This window comes from Caretta caretta, chromosome 13 (assembly GCF_965140235.1).
Source record: "Caretta caretta isolate rCarCar2 chromosome 13, rCarCar1.hap1, whole genome shotgun sequence".
Taxonomy (NCBI): Eukaryota; Metazoa; Chordata; order Testudines; family Cheloniidae; genus Caretta; species Caretta caretta.
In genome coordinates this window covers 37,294,422-37,304,454 of record NC_134218.1, presented here as the reverse complement: position 1 = coordinate 37,304,454, position 10,033 = coordinate 37,294,422, and the positions used below count along the sequence as shown (strand labels likewise).

At 54.2% G+C, this 10,033-nt stretch overlaps 1 pseudogene; it reads right to left on the bottom strand.

Annotated features, from left to right (window-relative positions):
• Window positions 1-922: 922 nt before the first annotated feature.
• On the bottom strand, window positions 923-9,096 carry LOC142068840 (cathepsin G-like; annotated as a pseudogene).
• Between the last annotated feature and the right edge of the window lie 937 nt (window positions 9,097-10,033).

The following is a 10,033-nucleotide window of genomic DNA, read 5'->3' as shown; positions in this document are numbered from 1 at the left end:
GGTGTGTTTGGAATGGGAAGTGGCCCCCCAGGGGGAACTAACATACGGAAAAGGCCCAGTGAGGACAGGGCAGACTGCAGTTTTAACAGACTTAGCAGGTCAGGCAATGACGAGGATCTCCCATACACGGTCACTCGACAGGGTGACATGGGTGAGAGCTACAAACCGCTGGGTCTGCTCCAGGGTTTGGCCCGTGTCCTTTACCCTGGGGGAAATAAACCAGCTGGTTCCCTAGTGAAGAGGCAGCCTAAGGGTTGGGATTCCCAAGGGAGCTGACAGGAGCAGGCCTTGAACCTGGTTCTTAAATCCCCTAGGCTCCCTGCATTGATGTTCATGGGATGGGCGCTGCCTGAGCGGAGCGATGGCTGGGGGAGGCTCAGCCTGGGGGGCTGCAGCCCTTCTGCAAAGCAGGTCCTATGTCTGGGCCTCTCCAAAGGACCAAAGTGGCGCAGCTCCGGCCAGTGCAGCGATTCCTGGAGCGGCTCAGGGCTGCAGCCTCTTCATCGTCTCCTGTATCCAGGGGATGAAGATGGAGACACTTATGTACACCCCACAGGGGGGTCCCATTCTCAGATCCCCAAGAGACGGTGCCCAGGGCTGTTTTCCCACACATCGAGGGCCCCAGAGTCGCCCTGTGAAATGGAATAAACCACAGATGGAGAACAGCCCAGTCAGTTGTTTCTTGCTGATGGGCAGTCATGGGCAGTGATACCACACAACCCCCTTTCCGCCCCCCCGCCCCGGCAGCTGGCTTCAGTGTCAGCCCCTGATGTCCCCCCAGTCTCCGATTGGCCCTCCCACAGCCCAGCTGGTTTCAATGCCCCACCCACTCCCCTGTCCAGCGGCTCTCTGCCTCCCCCTGAGAAAAGACAAGTTATTTTCCCATTCATTTGTACAGCACTGGGTGCAGCAGGGCCTGATCTCTGATAGCCACTCATAGGCCTGACTGCAACCCCAACAGCCTCATTAATAATAATGATTTATCAAGGATGCTTGAAGCCAGGAGCACATTTACCTTTGCACAGTTTTTGTTTGTCTTCGGATCCCCCCCGCCACATCATCGTGGAGGCGTCATAGTATTGATATGTGTCATTATGTTTCCTCAGACACTTGGCATCCTTCATCACCACCGCATCTACCCCCTGGAGCGTGGCCGGGGTCAATTCACTCTCTGTGCTCTTGCTGCCCCAGCCAGCGACGCTGCACTAAGTCCCTGGCTTTACAACCTCTTTGGCCCGGGGCAGGGCGATGGTACCCACCCCTGTACTGAGCTTCACTGTCTTGGCCAGCTGAGAGACAAGATCAACATGAAGGTCGCACTCAAGGACACAGAGACACACCCCTAACCCCAGCAAAACACATAACTATGGGGTCTGTGGGGGCAGGGTGATGGGATGGGGACGGTACCTGCAGCAGTGTGAGGTCACTGGGGGCGGGGTGATGGCACGGAGGCAGTAAAGACAGTAGTGTGGGGTCACGGGGGGGGGGGTGGGGGGATGGGATGGGGCGGTCCCTGCAGCAGCATGGTGTCATTGTTTAGGGTGGTCTTGTTGTATTTTGGGTGCGGGATCTTTCCACACACAGGGATCTTTTGTCGTTGTATGTCCAATACTTGTTTTATGTTATGGGCTCTTCGGGACACAGTGATCTCGCTGTAAAAGCCAAGCGCAATGCATGAGTTGTAGGGGCAGGAGCATACGTGAGGTGGGGGATGGGCACATATGGGTCTGACTCATGGACAGTGATATCGGAGACAGGGCAGACTGGGGCTCTCAGGCCAAGATCTCGGACTCTGCTTCTGTGGTGAAAAACTTACTCCGGTGGGCACAGGGCCTTTCCCCAGTGGCACTGGGGTCTCATCAGGTGTCTCCACCAGCACAAGGGCTGAGCTTCTTCACTCCTTGTTGTGCTCCTACCGGGCCCTTGGGTCTCAGCTCCCCTCCGGCCCAGTGACCCTTTCCCAGCTAGATCCACACAGGGGGTCTATGCCCTGCTCCCCCGAGCCCAGAGCCCTGCAGAGCTGCCTGGGGCTGTGAGCCCCTCCCTGCCCCAGTCTGGGCAATGGGCCAGACTCCAGCTGGTGTCACTGGCCGTAGTTCCATTGATTTACCCAGCATTGGATCTGGACCATGGTTTGCAGAGGCCCCTACCATAGGCACCAACTTCTCCTGGCGCTGGTGGGTGCTCGAACCCCCACAGCCCTCTGCCCTGCCCCCATTCCAACCCCTTCCCCAAAGTCCCTGCCCCAACTCCACCCCTCCCTGCCCCTATTGGACTCCTTCCTCAAATCCCCACCGTGGCCCCGCCTCTTCCCTGTCTCCTCCCCTGAGCGCACTGCATTCCTGCTCCTCCCCCTCCCTCCCACAGCTTTTTATGCCGCAAAACAGCTGTTTGGCAGTGGCAAGCGCTGGGAGGCGAAGCGGGAACGCATTGAACTCAGGGGAGGAGGCAGAGGCAGAGGTGAGGTGAGTTGGGACGGAGGGGGGCAGGGCAGGGAGCTTGGCTGCTGGTGGCTGCAGAGCACCCACCAATTTTTCCCCAGGGGTGCTCCAGCCCTGAAGCGCCCACAGAGTCGGTGCCTATGGCCCCTACAGACAAGCTGACGCCGCCTGAGCAGACCAGACCCCTGGGCTCTGCTCTCCCAGACTTACCTACTAACTGTTCCTTCCCTGCAACCTACGATGGCATCAGAGCTCCCGGCTCCCCCATTACCTGCTAACCCTGACCTGCCCCGACATCCCCTGCTCAGAGGCGCTTACTCTCCATTGCAGTGAGCAGCTGTCAGCACAAAGTTCTCTGACACCAGGAACCCTCCGCAGCTGTAATGCTTGTTTCCGCGTTGTATATCCAGCCAGGCCATGAAGGGTCTGGAGTGGGGCTGGGCTTCCTGGCCTCCGATGATCTCACCTGGGGGGAAACCAGACTGACACAAAGAGTCCCCATTGTCTCCTTGGGCTGGGCTGGGACTGAGCTCCCCATCCTGAAGGGGAGTCCCCCAACCTCATCCCACCCCCTGTGATGCTCTCCCTGGGGGATCCCTGTTCCTGGAACACTGTCCCCTCCTCAGCTCTCCCCCAGACTGCGGATGTGGTTCACCCTGCCCCCTCCCTACTACAGGTGTAAAAAACACCCCTGGGCTTCTCTGCACTAAGATACCCAGACCCACAAATTTCAAGGCCTGGAGGGACCATGGTGACCTCCCAGCCTGACCTCCTTGGGCACCCCAAAGTCAGAACCCACCCAGCGACTCCTGCCTCCACCACAGCCCCAAGTCCCCTGGCTCCCTGGTCAAAGTTTGCACCTTAACACATCGCTGTTATTTGCTTTAGGGTGGCACCTAGACTGAGATCAGGGCTCCCCATTGAGCTGAGCATTGCTCAGACCCCAAATCCCTGCCCTCAAAGACAGGTTTCAGAGTAACAGCCGTGTTAGTCTGTATTCGCAAAAAGAAAAGGAGGACTTGTGGCACCTTAGAGACTAACCAATTTATTTGAGCATAAGCTTTCGTGAGCTACAGCTCACTTCATCGGATGCATAGCTTATGCTCAAATAAATTGGTTAGTCTCTAAGGTGCCACAAGTCCTCCTTTTCTTTTTGCCCTCAAAGAGTGTCCAGTTCAAACAGACACGCAGAATCATTCTCATGGTACAGACGGGGAAACTGAAGCACAGTGAGATTGTTCCTACCCCCGTTTAAGGGGATTGGGTGCTCAGTATCCATCCGTCCTCCATGAAATTCCCAGCCCTGGGGACTGGCCCATGAAATCCACAGGGAGCCTGGGCTGAGCTAGGCACTTGCTGGTGACACTGGGCACTACTCTAGGTAACTCGGGAGGGTGGAAGACCACGAGTGTCAATGAAGCCCCCTCGCTCCAGACAAACGGAAGCCCCTCTGCTCCTTGGACTTTCTGTGACCCTGCACAACTCTGAGGAAGCCAGCACACAAACAGGCAGGTTTGCACACGGCTCGCTAGCCAAGGCCAGCTTCGGCCTGGGAAACGTCTAGATAAGGCAGAAATGTTTAGCAAAAACTAGTAACAAATAGACCCAAATAAGGCAAGGCTCGGGCAATGCTACTGAGGAAAAACACAACTGGCTGCTTTAGCTGATTGGCTATGGTATTGTACAGGGCAACAGGTAATTGGTTGTATAAGCTTGTGTAGTGAAATAGGAAAAGGTATAAATTGTATACTGTAATCTGCATTTGGGGCTGCAGGATTTGAGACAGTTCAGTCTCCCTGCAGCCTATCTGAAGCTTCAGATAAATCTCTCTGCTTCTCCACCCTGTTGTGGTCATTGGCGCGACGCATACCAGGCAACGAACCCAGCTGTTGCTTGCCTCGGGCACTCTGTGCCGGCAACAAACTGGTCCCAGATTTCTTGGGTCCCAGCCCTGAGCCTTAGCCCCACAGCCGGCCTCCCTGTCTGAGGCATGGATTGGCAGAGGGGTCCCACAGGAGCCGGTGGGGGCTGGGACACCCAACCCCTCAGGGTGCTCTGAGAGCCCCAGCCTCACTCACTCCCTGTCAGTGGAGGTGCCGTCCCCCTGGGGGATTCACATACACAGAGAAGGGAGCATTAGTGGTCCAGCCATCCTCCATCCCACCTTCCCCAGGGGCCAGTCCTGAATTCTCCAGCCAACCCCCCCGAAGGTCTTGGATTCCATTTGGTGGCCCCTACTGTAGCTACCTGCAGGATCCAGATAGCGGGTGGGTCCAGCACTGGCAGGATGAGGAGATGGGTCTAGAACAGGGGTGGGCAAACTTTTTGGCCTGAGGGCCACATCGGGGTGCGAAACGGTATGGAGGGCCGGGTAGGGAAGGCTGTGCCCCCAGACAGCCTGGCCCTGCCCCCTATCCGCCCCCTCCCACTTCCCGCCCCCTGACTGCCCCCCTCAGCACTCCCAACCCATCCAACCCCCCCTGCTCCTTGTCCCCGGACCGCCTCCTCCCAGGACCCCACACCTGAAACGGCCCCCCCGGGATCCCACCCCCTATTCAACCCCCCCAGCTCCCTGTCCCCTGACTGACCCCCAGCCTCATCCACCCCTGCCCCCCTGACAGGCCCCCCAGGACTCCCACGCCCTATCCAACCCCCCCTGTTCCCCGACCCCTGACTGCCGCAGAACCTCCCCCCATCCAACCGCCCTCTGCTCCCTGACTGCCCCCCGGGACCCCCTACCCAACCCCCCCACTGCCACGCGCACGTGTGCACCACCACCGCTCCCTTACCATGCCGTTCAAAGTGGCGGGCGCTCGCAGCCCTGCTGCCCACGCGGCGGCGTAACTGCGGGGGAGGGGAGACAGCGGGGGAAGGGCCGGGGACTAGCTTCCCTGGCCAGGAGCTCAGGGGCCGGGCCGGAGGGTTCCGCGGGCCGGATGTGGCCTGCAGGCCATAGTCTGCCCACCTCTGGTCTAGAACCTAGTGCTGTTGTTCTAGAATGGATGGGCATGGGTGTGCATCAATCTAGAACTGAACTGTTGTATCCTTGGGGGCAGCAGTTTTAGGAAGAGATCACTTGAGACACAGAGAGCTGTAAACCTGAAAAGCAGCCATTTATTGCCACACACTGAGCTGACCATCCAGTCAAAACTGGCTGGGCTATCCCTAATAATCTGACGCAGGTGCCATAGCAACAACAAGATTCTATTACCATGACAATCAAATTCACAACATAAACTACTTGTATATGTAGATGAGGATCGATCTAGACTGGAATTGTTTGATCAAGATTGTTGGGGACACTGGGGCATGGCCACTAGGTAACTCGAGGGGATGGAAGACCACGAGTGTCGATGAAGCCCCCTCGCACTAGGCCCAAGTGTCCTTGGCCCCCCCCTGCCTGGAGGCACTCGCAGCAGCTCTGCGTTCTAGGCCCAAGTGTCCTTGGCCCCCCCGCCTGGAGGCACTCGCAGCAGTTATGCTGAGGATCTGCAACAATATGTTGCAGAGTCAGACTGCCTGAAACTAAACAAGGCCAAACAGGGCCGATATGGAAGAACAATGCTGAATAAAGCAGCTTTCTGTATGGTGTAACAAATGATACAGAGAACAAGGGCACTAGCTGGTAACTGGATTGGCTGGCTCTATGGATACTTAGGGCAGCTTGCTATTGAATAAGTATGCTAAAAAAAGAATGTATAAAAGCCTGTGTAACTTCCTGCTCTGTGTGCAGGATTTGAGATTCTAATCTCCCTGTACCTTTTTGAAGCTTCAAATAAACTTTTCTGCTTCTCCACCCCGTTGTGATTATTGAGTGAAGCACACCGGGTAACGAACCTCTGCTGTTGTTTTGCCTCTCGGCACTGGGGCTGGCAAAAAGATGAATCCTGAATGGACCAAAATGGATCCATCAACACATTTGCGCATCTGCTTTGCTCAAGCAGAGACCTCAAATACTTCGGGAATGGCTCTAGATAGGCAATGGTGGGTCTGTATGGGGATGAGTGGATCCCATCCCTCATCTGTCAGACATGCCAAGTCCATGAGCAGCATCCCAAGGAAAGTGGTGGAATTGCTGAGCTGGGACTCCATCAGCAGAGATGCTTAGGGAGAGCGATATAACTGATACCAATCAATATGGTTCCATGGACAGCAGGCCTTGTTAAATGAAGATGATGTCATTCTTGGACAACATTACAAGGCTGGTTGATAGAGGCGACCATGCTGAGGGAAGAGAGAGATTTGGACTCCTGGAAGACATTTGCCAAAGTGCCGCATGACTTCCTCATTGAGACATGGTAACATCAACATATTTTATTCCAGGTGAAATGGGTTAGAAACTGGTTTGCTGACTGCGTGCAAAATGCAATGTTGAATGGGGAATTAAAGGGGGTTTCCAGGGGATCCCACCAGGACCTGTTCTTGGCCCTGGGCTCTAAATCAGTTCATGCTTTTATTTCTGGCAGGTGCCCCAGTTCAATCCCTGGTGTATCAGCGAAGAAAACAGCCATCGCAGTCCAGCTCCTATAGCCACATTGCCAGCACTTCTTTTACTCTCTGCTTCGCCAACTCACCACTTCTCGCCCCTCCTGTCTCTTGCACGTGGAGAACAGCTGTCCCACCAAGCAAAGCCTCAGCTCCTTCCTTTGCTAGATGCACCCAGGGAAGTCAATGGACCCACGTGGTTTGGCATCTACTACAGCTTTTCCACATACCTGTGTGTTGGGTGCAATGGCTGTGGGTTCCCCACATGGCTAAAATGACTTCCTTGCATTGATCTAAGAAAGCAGACGCCCTGCCCGGAACAAGGTTTGCCCCAACCCCCAACAATAACATTGGACCATCTCCTCCCCAGGCGCTGGACCCCTGCTTTCAAATGAATGGGGATGGGGAGACCACATCTCCCAGGCACCCCTGACAGTCTCAGCCTTAAGACAATCAACTCCCCCCATCCCATAGTTAGCCAATGCAAACCCCTGAGCACAGCACTGGGAGATCAAGGGAAGAAGAGATCCCCTGGGGTTTAGTTGACAGGCATCTGTCACCATCACTAGCCCTCATGACTAGCCCTCATGTTTCCAATATTTGGTGCCTCAGTTGCTGGAAGCCATTTCCCTCTAGGGAGGGCAGGCTTCGATCTGGCCCAAGGTCAGGGGGCTGGCTGGCTCAGGGATGGGGAGCTGGGACATGGGTCTTTCCTCTCAAGGTCACCTCGGTCCTCCTGTCACAGTCCCTTTTTGCCCTTCCCCAGATCTTCTTAAATGGTCTGTGGCTAACACTGATCAGTATCTGTGCCGGGTGAGACAACGCACCCCGATCCCTTGTAATAGCCTGTACCTTTATGTTCAACCCTTTACAGGATTGTGATAAATTTCATACAAAATATGCCTTGTGAGGTATCGTTTGAAAAGTCTCTCATCACATGTTCCTGCAATCTTACAGGGTGAACTGGCTTCAGTCAGGATCCTTTCCCCAGTCCAATGCTACTTCCTTTGTACTTTCGGTGTTGTGAGAGCCGTGGGTAGAGAGAGAGAAAGACATCGTTTGGGGTGTCTGCTCCACCTTCTTGTAGCTCTTTCTCTTCTTTGAGAATTATCTCCAGCTGAAGTTTACGAGACATAAAGTCTGTATGGAAAGGAACCCCAAGCTGTTTCATTGTCTAGATGTAGATTTGTTTGCCAACACCCTCTTTCCTGCCCAAGAATGGCCACTTAACCAGGTGATGGTCCATTTGATTTTGTTGACACCTGGCTGAGGCATCACCTAGCCTTTTGTCTCTGGAGAACTGGTTAGTGGCTGCTCCCCAGATCTGGAGTATGTTGTAGTAAAGCCATACAGTAAAATCTTATAACTTTATATGCCACATATATTTTACCCAGACAATAATGATTTTTTGAATGATACCAGACAAGGCATACTTTGTACAAAAGTTATCACAGTCCCGTAAGAGGGGAGAACCTTGGGGTACAGAGTGTCACAGGCCCCTAGATACCACCCACTGAGTCCCCATCCCTAAGACTTCCCCATTTATCCCAAAGCCCCAAGGGCCCCTGATTTCATCTGTACTCACCAGCTTGAGCCCCGTGGGGCAGGAGAAAGGCCATGGGGAGCAGGAGCAAGATCTGTAGCTGCATGTTCAGAGTCAGTGCAGGAAGCGGTAGCAGGAAACCTCAGGGTCACCCACACACTCATCCAAATGCAGAGCTCAAGAGTCTCAGTCTCCAACCACAGCCTGTGCGGTTGGCTGTGGGGAAGGACAGAGCGTGCAACAGCCCAGCAGCTGGGGATCCTGGAAACTGCATGGCTGGGTTCCTGGAGAGCTGGATGTATGTTGCCCAACTGGACCACTGCCCAGCTCGATGGATGCTGCCTAGCTGGGGAGGTTACAAAGCTGGCTCTCTGGACTTCTGCATGGAAAAGACCCTGCTGGGGATATGTCTAGGAGGATCCAGGACTACTCTGGATGGAGGCTCACATCAGTGCTTCTTCATAAAATATCACGGTTGAAAGGGACCTCAGGAGGTCATCTAGTCCAACCCCCTGCTCGAAGCAGGACCAATCCCCAATTTTTGCCCCAGATCCCTAAATGACCCTGTCAAGGATTGAACTCACAACCCCGGGTTTAGCAGGCCAATGCTCAAACCACTGAGCTATCCCTCCCCACTCTTGGCACATCTGGGACTCTCTCATCTGCCCCATCCACACTCAGCTCCCTACCCATGTCTCTGTGCTGGGGGCTGAGGATGACACTGATTGATCTCAGTGGTGGGGAACACGGCCCTTTGATCTTTCTCATGGTGGCCCAGCCATGAGCAAGGTGGGGCTGCACAGACCAGCCATCGGCCTCGATCATAGCAACAATGGCAAGAGGGCTTCTTGATGGGCATTTCTACACTACAATCTTAAGTTAACATTCAAAAACCAAAAATTGTTAGGTCAATATACAGCCACAGTAGTTATTCCTGTGGCTGATGTCAGCACTACCTTCCAGAGCCTGGGATAGAACCCAAGAGTCCTGGTTCCCAGGCCTCCCACCGCTCCTACCTAGATACTCCATTCCTCTCCGAGTTGGGGAGAGAAACCAGGAGTTCTGTCTCTCAGCCCCCTGTGACCCAGAGGCCCCATTTGGTGCCAACCAATGAAGTGTTCACTGTCCTTCACAAGCCACTCAGGTCTCACACCCGACAAACTCACTTCACCTAAGACATCATTTCCCTGGGGCTAACCCACATCATAGCAAGGATCTTTGAAAGTATAAAAGAGGGGAAGTGACATCATCACTTGGCCTCTCTCCCCCTGCCCTCCCATCTCAACACCTAGAATCATGTCAGGAAGACAAAGGCTTTGAGCAGGGGAAATTTGGTTCCAGGCTGGAAAAGAGTTCAGTTTGTGTATTGATGATCTGTAACTTGCTTGTACCCTCTGTCAGAGTGAGAAAAGCTGTTTGATTCAAATCCTGCTTAGACTAAAAGTTTAGGATATAGAAGGCATATTTACCTATTTATTTCTTTTCTAACCTTTATGTCTCCCACTTATAATCACTTCAAATCGACCTTTCTGTAGTTAATCAGTCTGCCTTGTATTTTACCTAA